The sequence below is a fragment of the Lissotriton helveticus genome, chromosome 3_2, assembly GCF_964261635.1.
Source record: "Lissotriton helveticus chromosome 3_2, aLisHel1.1, whole genome shotgun sequence".
Lineage (NCBI taxonomy): Eukaryota > Metazoa > Chordata > Amphibia > Caudata > Salamandridae > Lissotriton > Lissotriton helveticus.
Genome location: NC_136062.1, coordinates 50,583,250 through 50,594,914, shown reverse-complemented (window position 1 = coordinate 50,594,914; position 11,665 = coordinate 50,583,250).

Sequence of the window (11,665 nt, the reverse complement as noted above, 5' to 3'; positions counted from 1 at the left end):
AAAGCTTACCAATCAACTGCCATGTGTCCGGAGACACATGCCCAGTAAACTCATCACCAAAGTGATGTAACCATTTTTGCTGTGTAACAGTAGATAAAGTCAAGGGAGGAGAGGACAAAAATGTATAGATTCGCGAAGCGATATGACCAGATTTGAGCCACAAAGAAAACAATGCAATAATAGGACAATTGGGCTGTAGACGTACTTTGGCAAGGGCAACTTTAATTTTTTGGAAGGTATAAAAATCCAAATTAGAGAGTGAGAACTGTTGAGCTAAGGAAGAGAAAGGTAACGGATCATTATTGGAGTTATAAAGATGATGAACCAATGTGATACCTTTGGAAGCCCAATAATGTATTAGTGGAGAATCAATAAGAATCTTAATTCTAGGGTTATGCCATAATGAGGACCACCTTGATTTATGAATCGGAGTAGCCACTTTCTTGTCAACAGCTCTGACTGCTGCAATGGTGTCTAATTTGATAGTACGAGAGAACAGAATAGATAACGTGGACGTGGTTAAAAAGGAAGAGACTGGAAGAGGAGAAGAAATATCTTGTTCAATGAACATACAAGAAGGCGTGTGACCAGGCAACGAAGAAAACCACAAAGCCCCTTGAGAGGCTAAAAAAGCCAGTTGGTACTGCTCCCAATCTGGGAAATTACAGCCACCCATATCATAGGGCTGTCTTAAGGATTTATATGCGATTCTAGCCCTCTTATCATTCCAAAGGAACTTAGAAGTGATAGAATCAATCTCACGAAAAAAGGAAGAAGACAACTTTGTCGGGAGCATGGAAGAAAAAAAATTAATAATGGGAGTAATTATCATTTTCAATGTTTGGATTCGAACCCACCAAGAAATATGTTTAGGGGACCAAGGGCCAGATGTAGGAGCCTAAATACCGGTCGGTAACGGCCGATTTCGGCCGTTACCGACCGGTATTTAAGAATTGGCATGTAGAGGCATTTATTTTACAGATTTGGTAAATTTACCGATTCTGTAAAATACCGAATCGTTAATTTTACCGATTCGGTAAATCCAAATGTAGGTGGGACTCTTCTGAGTCCCAAAGGCCATACAGATTCGGTATTTTACCACCCAATTCAATTGGGTGGTAAAATACCGAATCCAGGTGTGCATGCACATGTGTGCATGCACACCTATGCCATGTGACAGACAGACATGCCCTTAGGGCATGTATGTGTGCCACATGGCACACATGCCTCTATTTGGGGTGCTAGAGGGTGTCAAAGTGACACCCATTGCACCCTGGCAGGAATCGGTATTTACCGATTCGGTAATTACCGAATCGGTATTTCCCATTGAGTCCTATGGGCTTCACAGCCCATAGGAATCAATAGGAAATACCGATTCGGTATTTACCGAATCGGTAAATACCGAATATTAAAGATTCGGTATTTCAATTTCTAGAAATACCTACATCTCCCCTCTTCATATTTACCGATTCATAAATACTGAATCGGTAAAATTCGGTATTTATGAATCAGTAAATACGAATTACCTACATCTAGCCACAAGTATCCAAGATATGACGAATTTTGAGCAAGGTCTGCTCTTCATTATAGGCCACCGTATCATAAAGAGTACCACAAAACCAGATCCCTAAGTATTTGAGTTGTTTAGATTGCCACTTAAAACCAGCTGCACCCATATGTGCTGGGAAACAATAAGCATTGAGGGGAAACATCTCTGTCTTGTCCCTATTAAGAGTATACCCAGAGACCTCAGAGAAAAGAGCAATAGTATCTGTAATCGCAGGAATAGCCGACACAATATCATCGGAAAAAATAAGGACATCGTCTGCGTAGGCCGCCGTTTTAATGCAATGTGAACCAAAAGTAAACCTCTTAATGGCTGGATGAAGATCAAGCGGGTCAATAGCTAATAAAAACAAAAGCGGGGACAAGGGACACCTCTGACGAGTACCTTGACGAAGACTAAAAAACTCCAAAGTAGCCCCATTCACTCTGATATTTGCCCTAGGTTGGGCATAGAGAGACATAACCATGTTGACAAAAGAATCCCCAAGATTATGAGCACTAAGAACAGCATGTAGAAAAGGAAACCTTATCAAAAGCCTTCTTGGCGTCTAGAGCTAGCGCAGCGGCCGGAAGCGTAGACCGTTTGGCAGCACCCAAAATATGGCAAAAGGTACGAATATTATCCCTAGCAAGTCTACCTTTGACAAAACCTGTTTGAGAAGGATGAACCAGAGAAGGAATATAAGACTCCAGTCGCTTAGCAAGAATCTTGGCGAAGATTTTCGCCTCCATATTAAGGAGGGAAATAGGACAAAAGTTCTTAGGATCAGAAATATCTTTCCCCTCCTTTGGGATTACCACAATAGTAGCATCCGCCGCTGTACCCGAAACCGCACGCTGTTGAATAAATATATCAAAAAGAGCCTTAAGGCGGGAAACCATAAAAGAGAGAAAAGTTTTATAAAACATAATTGGGAATCCATCAGGACTAGGAGCCTTACCAGATCGAGTGGACTTAATTGCATGTATAATCTCCTCAGTTGTAATCGGAGCACCTAACTTCTCCCCATCTGCCACTGACACAGAATGAAGAGGGATAGTTTTTAAAAATTCCTGACAGTCCTCAAAAGACGACTGATTAGTGGGGGTATATAAATTGCTGTAAAAACCCAGAAAAACCTCGAGAATCTCTTTAGTTTGAAATTTTTTAATACCAGAACTATCAGTGATAGAGGAAATTTGAGAGGATTTAAAACTAGATTCCTGTAATTTTAGTGTGGCTGCTAGAATTTTACCAGCACGATTCTTCAAGAGTAACCGTTTAGACTTTTGGTCCTGAACTCCAATATGAGCCCTTTTAGTGACGATAGTGTTGTATGAATATTTCAAAGCTTTAATGGATTGCAACAATTGTGTATCTCTAGTCTGCCGAAAAAGAAGTTTCTTATGTTTAATACTATTTGATAAATCAGCAAGTTCCCTCTTAATGTCAGCATTTCTCTTCGCCATTACTTTAATAATATGACCACGAAGCGTATATTTAAATGCATCCCATAAGACTACTGGAGAGCTAACGGAACCTTCATTATCAGAAAAAAACTGCTCAATTTCAGTTTGCAAAGCTTGGACTTGAGAGTCATCATGCAGAATCTCCGTATTCAGTTTCCAAGAGGAAGGCTTTTTCTTAGGAACAAGGTTTAAGAGAGAAAAAGAAACCGCCGCGTGATCTGAGACAAGAATAGGATGAATGTATGGAGAAGACGAGGATTGTACTAGAGACGAATAAACTAAAAGATAATCAATAAGAGAAAAGCTAGAATGAGGAGAGGAGAAGAAAGAGAACTCACTACCTGTGGGATTATGAAGGCGCCAGATATCTTGAAGATGAGCAGAGGAGCACATATTTAATAACTGCTTGTGAGCTCTAGGGGAACGGAAGGAAAAAGCAGAGTTCCTATCCAGCAAAGGATAGAAATTTCTAAACTAAAAAAGTAATTCACGAATATTGATCGTACCTCCTCTCCTCAGGTAGGCAGATAGCCAATGCCCGCTTTAAAACATTTTTTTTAACAATTTGTTTTGATGCATATGTAAAGATACCAACACGTCCAAGGCGGCTTATAGTATAAATAAGCAAGTAAACCTAATGTATCATATACATAAAATACAACAATCCTGCTGTTCTTACCCCAACCCCCATCTATTGGTACATCAAGAGAAAGGAAGAAAAAAACTTCTCGACTGCTTAACCCATGATGTTCCTCAGTTCAGTGTGAGACAGTCTCTTGTTGGCCGTGGAATGTCTTAATTTCTTCTTCTATAAGTTGGTGAATCTGATGGACTGGAGCTAATTTAGTTCCTCTGTATTCCGCCCACCGCTTCCATATCCTCGGCTGTTTGGGGGGCATCCCCTAGCTTTATACACCGCAATCTCCAGTCCCATGCAGTGATCCATCCCCTTTTTCCACACTAATAATGATGGAGGGGCTGCCGTCCTCCACTCCTTGGCTATGTCACGTTTAGAGAGGATCAGCCCCAGACTAAGCAACAATAATTTACATTTATTCCCACGCACATCATCCATAAGGTGAAGGAGGGCCAACCACAGAATACTTGGGATCTGCCATGACAGGAGCTCCCTAGACATGTGATCGCCCCGTCAATACCTAGCTCCACGCAGGTGTGATGCCCACGCCCCACTATCACCGAATGAACCAGTGGAATGAACCAGAAGCTGGTACATAAAGCCAGAGGGTTGTAAAAGAAATACGAGAACTTTTGGAATCCCTGGATTCAGATCAGTGGAGCCCAGGGTTAATGTCAGACCATCTGCCTGAGCTGCTCCTTGTGAGGCACGGGAGTGTATAGTAGCCAGTAATTCAATTGACTGTACTAGTACCTGGAGATAAAATGTACTGTCAACTCATGGCATATGTTTTTATTTTTATTGTTTTATTTCAATGCAAAATCAATCAAAACAGTTATTAAAATATATACTTCTCTTAGAGACCTTACCCACATCGACAAGAATGCACAAAGTCTCACTTTATATATATTCGCTAGTACCTTGAAAAATAGGATACAGAGGGGCTTATTTATGAGCCCTGTGCACCTCGGTGAGTAATGTTTTCATTTCTCCTCGTTTTTTCTCTTTCAATGCGTGCTGTATTCTACAGCACACATTGGAAGAGGAAATCAAATCAAGTGATTGTTTTTGTGCAGGAAGGTGCCCCTTCCTGCACAAAAACTCCCCACGATGCAGGCATCCTTCGCCGGGGCATGGCAGCAGTTTGTGCTCTAGAGCAGGAAAAGGCACAGAGGTGCGACATGTTGCTGAAAATATGTTGCATCCCTGTGCCTCGAAACTAACGCAGTGTGGCGCAGCAAAAAAACTTGCAGCACCACGCTGTGTTAGTTTTCCCACAAATAAGCCCCATACAGTATAACTCACAGATATGCTCAGGTCAGAGGGGTAAACTGGGAGGAAGTGAGATTCTTCACAGGAGATCAATATGTTAATATTTAAGAGCCTTAACTACTACCCAGTGCCCCTAAGCAGAGCCCCTGAAGTAGAAGCAATAGGACTTCGACAATAACAACAACAAGACTGCACTGTATTCTGAATTTTATGAGCAGGATAGCGGATATTTCTCTCGGACGCTGCCTTCCATCCTTCCAGAAAGCACATATTGCAAATATAATCAAGTATACATTTCCTGATGTACATGTTATATTATTCCACGTGCCATACTGACACTGCCCCATCCAAATGACACTAGATGAGCCCTGCACTAACTTACTCCTTTTGGAGGCATCCGAGATTTGCATTTAGACACAGAAAAGTTCCGCTGCTGGCAACCGGCCCAGGAATCTGTGCTGCTCAAGCCTTCCTGCAATTAATCTCCTCTGGATATTCCAACCAATTTAAAATGTGTTACAGCTTGAATTAGTAACTGCTGCTTTGCACCAATGCTGTTTATTCAAAAGCAATCGTCAATTATTTTTCACATGTTTGTGTGGCAAGTGTGCCGCTGCAATTGTTCAGTGTGCTGAATTGTTGTTTTCAATTAAAAACAAAGGCGTGAATTCTAAATTGAAAATCGCACTACGAACTTGAGAATGATTAAATGAATAGTCAAAAACTCTCTCCCACCCCCTCAAGTGGAAGACATGACTAGCTCTTTTGCAAACAAGTTTCAGCGACACACAACTGTATTTTTACACGGCCATTACAATAGAAACATGTAAGTTAATACAAGAATATGAAATCGCAGCATTACAGCAAAAGTAATACAACTAAACTGTTCATGCTGCACAGAAACAGCAAAATAGTACACTTAATATTAGGTTACTATATCTACATCCTTTTCATATGAATAATAATTTCTACTGCAACTGGACATTATCCCAAACTGCTTTGCTAGGCCTGACATCCTTGGCAGGGTATGCCACCAAATTGTTTACCATCATGACCTCTTTGTATTACTAAATTCGTTTTTGTTGGCTTTAGGACTGTGCACTTTACCACTGCTAGCCAATGCTAAAGTGCTTGTACTCTCTCTGTCAAACATGGTAAAATTGGCATACACCTAACTGACACATTTAATGTATTTGTAAGTCTCTGGTAAAAGGTACTATATGTACCCAGGGCCTGTAAATTAAATGCTAGTAGTGGGTCTGCAGTACTCATTGTGCCACCCACTAAAGCAGCCTTTATAAAATATCCTATGCCTGCTACTGCAACCTGTAGTGCAATTTTAAACTGCCATTTCGACTCTGCAAAATAAATCTTTTGCCAGGAGTAAACTGTCCTTTGTAATACTTATGCTAAACCCTAATTTAGGCCCTCTGGGCTCATATGGCAGGGGGCTTTGTGTTTAAAAATGAGTGCATATATACTTACGTTTTAGTCCTGGCAGTGAGAAATTCTAAAAGTCATTTTTCACTATTGTAATGACTATCTTTATCATTGACTAACTGTAGGTTACCTTACAGTATTTAATCGGTGCTAACTTTGGATTTGTAAAATATATATATGCTGTTTGCCCTTAAATGAATTGTAATGTAAAATATTCGTTAATGGCGAATTCAAATTTTAAGTCACAATTTTGAAAATGGCACTTTTATAAAAGTGGGATTTTCTTGTCCTAGCCATTTCAGTCTTCAGCCAGTGTCCTGGGTCACATAACTGTGAATGGCTCTGCTGTTCGGATTTGTGTATTGCTTTCACTTAGTAACACAAAGGAGGGTTAGGTTTGGACGGGTGGGCCATCCTCAGAGTATGACTGGGAGGGGCTATATCCAGCTCCACTTACACTTTAAAGGGCTTTGTCTACTGCAAACACAAATGATTCCTCCACCAGGCCTGACAGGCCAGACAGTTTGGAGCCTTGACAGGGCAAGGGGAATATCTTTCCAGAACCACATGTGGTGGGAGGATAGGGAGTTGCCCCACACAGAAGCTGGCACCAGGTATACATATTGGACCTCCGGAGCCACTCATCAGAACACTCCTGGACCTATGAGAGTTACAGAAGAAGGACTGCCCTGCTGCCAGAGGATTGTTCTGCTGCTGAGGACAGACTTGCTGTCTGAGAAGAAAGACTGGGCCTGCTTACATTCATACCAGAGTTACTCCAAGGGTCAGGAAGCTAACCACTTGTGTGAGCTACAGGGACACACAAAACTACAGAAGCCCCCGCAACTGTCCAGCTGACCTGCTGTAACTGGACCTGCCTGGACTGGCCTGGGCTCTTCTGGCATTTTCTGGAGTGAGTCCCTGGTCCTCAAGGGGTTCCTCCCCTGGACCTGAACCCTTGACTGGCACCTGAGGGTACTTCTCTGCAAGAAAAGATGAAAATCACGAAGCTTGGGCTCCTCAAGACTGCGAATAGGCCCATTGGCACCAAGACTCTGCCGCCCCTGACAACCACCATCGCAAAGCTCTGGTGAGGCTGGGTCTTTGAATACAGCAGCCACCAGTGATGACCGACAATGTGAAAGCCACACTTCGTGCTACTACAATGACAGCCCATGGTGACCGTCAATGCGAACCTATAGCAATACTGTCTGCAACTCCTGGCTGAATATTGGCTACAGCGATGACAGCCTGATCTTCGTAACCTCTACTACTGTAAACAGAACTCATTGCACTGGACTCAGAAGGTAACTCTTTAGCGGGACTAACTTATTAGTATATCCAACCCATGTTTTATTGCTGTCAGCATGAAATTGTGACTTTCCACGGTCTAGCATGACAAGATGACCATCAGTGGCTCTCCATGCTTTGAGGGGCTATTTTCACTAAAATCTTTAAAATTGGATATTTCTAGTTCATCTGTTTGGGCTTTTGCCATTTTTCAATCATTTTATTTACTAAATATTTACTCTATTTTTCTAAATTAGCTTAGGACATTTTATGTGCTGCATAAATACTTTAGATATTGCTTCTAAGTTAACTCTGGCTGCTTTTGTGCCAAGATAACAGAGGGTTAAGCTCAGGATAATTTAGGGACTTTTATGGTTCACCCTAACAAGGACTGTGGTTGCTGCTTGAGTAGGGCTTTCACCCCTCCCAATCAATAGCAACAATTCTTACATGCTTCCTTTGGGAAATAAATGTTTCCCTATCAGAAAACATGAAAACCTCACTCGTTCCGAGAGTTTTTTCCTGCTGCCAGTGATTTGTGCCTCAAAAAGGTTTAGCGCTGTACAATGGGTTTGAGGGGTGGAATAGTAGTGCTAACAGACTGTGTCCATTGAGCAGTCACAGATTTCAGCTCCACACAACCAAACCTCAATCATATATAAGAATTCCTTATTTCCAAGTCACCATTTCATCCTGATAAAATTCAAACATTCTGCCTTCCTACTAGAGGACTGTAAGTGTTTTCATGGAGCTCATACCATACTGATCTAAGTCGATTTTTCCCAGAATGCAGGCTTAAGAACTTTGGCACACCTTTTGTATATGCATTCTGAAATGCTGTTTTGTGAAGGACTACGCCATCAGTGGAGCACAATGGTAGAATGAATGCATTCTCATTAGTACGATGAATGTATTACAGTTGGATAGTTGGGCAATAGAAGCAGCTTCTGAAGAGAATTGGTTTTGTATCATCACAATTTACAATACCAATCAACCCCTGTTCAGCATTTTGTCGGCGCTGGCATGCTGCTCATCACAATGAAGAGGGAAAAGTATTAGACATTCTTGATTCTCATTAAAAGTGCTGCAATCATGGTGTTCTGTGTTTCTGAGCAAACCAGGAGTGAAACTGGTATAGATAATAGTACTGGATTGAGCAAGGTATGGATGGTTGAGAACTCATTTATAACTAGACAATATATCATGCTATCTACAGATATCCTAATCCAGGTTTATAAAAGGAGGAATTATATTCCAGTCTATACGTAAATAGCACTTTGTGACAGATCATCTAGTCATTTAAATTTATTAGCTAAAGGTTCACTCACATCATCCAAAAAAGCCTGAGAGGCTTGAGGAGGCATACGATTTTGGCATTTTCCCAGGCAATGTAGTACCACTTTAATAGGGATTTATAAATAAATTAAATATGCCAATTGGGGATAAGCCAATGTTATCATGCTTTAAGGGGTGAGCACATGCACTTTGGCACTGGTTAGCAGTGGTAAAGTGTGCAGAGTCCTAGACAACCACACTCAATAGAGAGCTGAAGTGTAGCTTGATGGGCCATCATTGGAAGCAGTGGCGGCTAGTACAGATCAAGGTAGGGAGGTGAAGTGAGGGGGGAGAGGAGGTAAAGAAAAAAAATATGTCCCAGCGTCTCTTCAACATTGTCACTCTGTGCATAGAAACAGAGAACCCAAGAAGCACTCAGGGTCCCCTAAGCCAATTACAACACTGCAATGCAGCATTGTGATTGGTCTGAGTGCCGTAGTTAGGCAAACAGGTTGGGAATGGAAACCTAGGCATGTTCTCCACCCAAGCTGTAATGCAGCCTGGGTGGAGGACATTCATGCACACTTACAGAGTGCTCACCACTCCTCCCCCTGCTCTGAGAGCAGAGCAGCCCAGCCCGCAAAGCTGCAGCAGCAGTAAAAAACGTACATGTATAATAACAAGTTATTAACATTTTATTTTTCCTTTATTCACACTGCTGAAAAGCAGTGGGGCGACCCTCAGCCATCTTAGCGGAGGAGTCACCACTGATTGGAAGGATGGGAGGGTGGAGCTGGGCTCAACCTTTCTTACATTTCAATAGGCCGAGTCCTGTCTCTAAACAAAGGACTGCACACCCCCTGTAATTAGTCTAGAGCCAGGGAAGGCAGTATCCCTGTGGACATCAAAGGGAATTTGTAGAAACTTCTACTACCTTACAGAGGAAAAGAACCAGGTATAAATCTTGGACATCAGACCCCACTTCTTTAGTACACTTCTGGACCGGTGAATACACTACCAGGAAGACGGACTGCCGTGGTGCTACGAGAACTACCACTCTCATGTTCTGCTGCCCTGCTGTGCTGACCTACTGCCCTCTTGCCTTGATGAGAAGAACTGAACCTGCATATGTTCAACCCAGGGCCTCAAAGTGACTCCAAGGGCTAGTTAGCTGGCCTCCTGGCTAGAGCCTCAGATAACGCATATGGTCAAGGCGTTAGACACAATCTATCACTAAATGCCACGTTCTGTACTTACTACGTCATTGCCCGCATAGAGCACGGACACACCGCTCCTAAAAACACCTACCACTGTAGAGTATATCAGTAACTTCAGTGTATTATTGTTTGTATGTTTGTTTGTCCTTTCCTTTTCAACAGCAATGCTCCGCTAGAGGAAAAACTCCTCTACCATATAGAACACCTTAGCACGTGTGCCACATTTTGGTCTTTTAATTAACACATTTTAGACCACTCACATTGCACACCACATAGGTCCTGCAGAAAATCATACCATTAAAGACAGCATGGCTGAAACATGTTGACCGACTAGGATATTGGAGTTACCTTAGATCTCCCACAATATTCAGCTCCCGTTTTTACTTACTGCCAAGGGGCCATGTATTAAAATAGTCATTTTTTTGTCAAATGGGACCCTTAGGACAGTCCTTTTAACATTCACCCACCCACGATCACTGCACTTTCACATCACAATACCCGCTCTGCTGTATCCAGGCATCGTAGCACACCCGAGGTGCACTCGGCACCTTGGGTGGCGCCCAATAATGAAGCATATACTTGGTTGTTGAGTAAGGGCTTTTTTCAAAACATATTGTGTTTTCCTCTCAAAGCATATTAAAAGGAACTAGCTCTGGAGTGGGTGCTCCTAGCGTTTGTTAAAGAAGGTGATGAGCGGAGGACCGCTTTTCGAAATAAGGGGCCGATTACCATGGCGGACGGCCATCGTAGCAGGTATGGGATCACCCGCCAGTAAGGCGGCGGTCGTGCACTCCAAATCACCATGTGACCACCACCATGGCGGTCGCATCCAGCGATTTTACATTGCGGACGTAGCAACGCCACAGTTTTGGAAATCGCATGTTGTGCATTTCCATGCACAACGTGGCAGGCACCATTTAGTGCCTGGCACCTTGTGCATGGAAATACCTAGTGCCAGACACCCTCCCCCCACACAGAGGGGGCACACAATGGGCCCCCAAACCCAGCCTCCGCCAGCCTTTCCAAAGCGGCTTTCCAGTAATTTATCAATGAGGATCTGTGAGATTTTCTTGATGTTTGCATGGTCATTTATATTGATGATAGTTTGATCTATTCACAAAACATGACGGAACACAGAACCAACCATGGTTAAGGAAGTACAGAGCTTCTTGGGTTTCTAAAACTTTTATAGATGATTTATCACACACTTTTCTGACATTGTAAGTCATATCACCAGAAATTGACGAAAAAGGTACATTGTGAATGGTCTCAAGAGGCCAATGATGCCTTTAATTTATTTAAGGAAAGATTCACCCCTGCCTCCATCAATAGACATCACATCCAGATCCAACGCAGCCTTACTTTGTAGAGATGGATGCCTCCCAGGTGTCTGTGGGAGGTATTTTATCATAGTGTGACAGCACCATGAGACACATGAATCCAGTTTTTTTTTTTTAATGTTTCCAGCAAAACAAAGTTACTCAGTTGTCAAACGAGAGCTATTGGCAATAAAATTGTG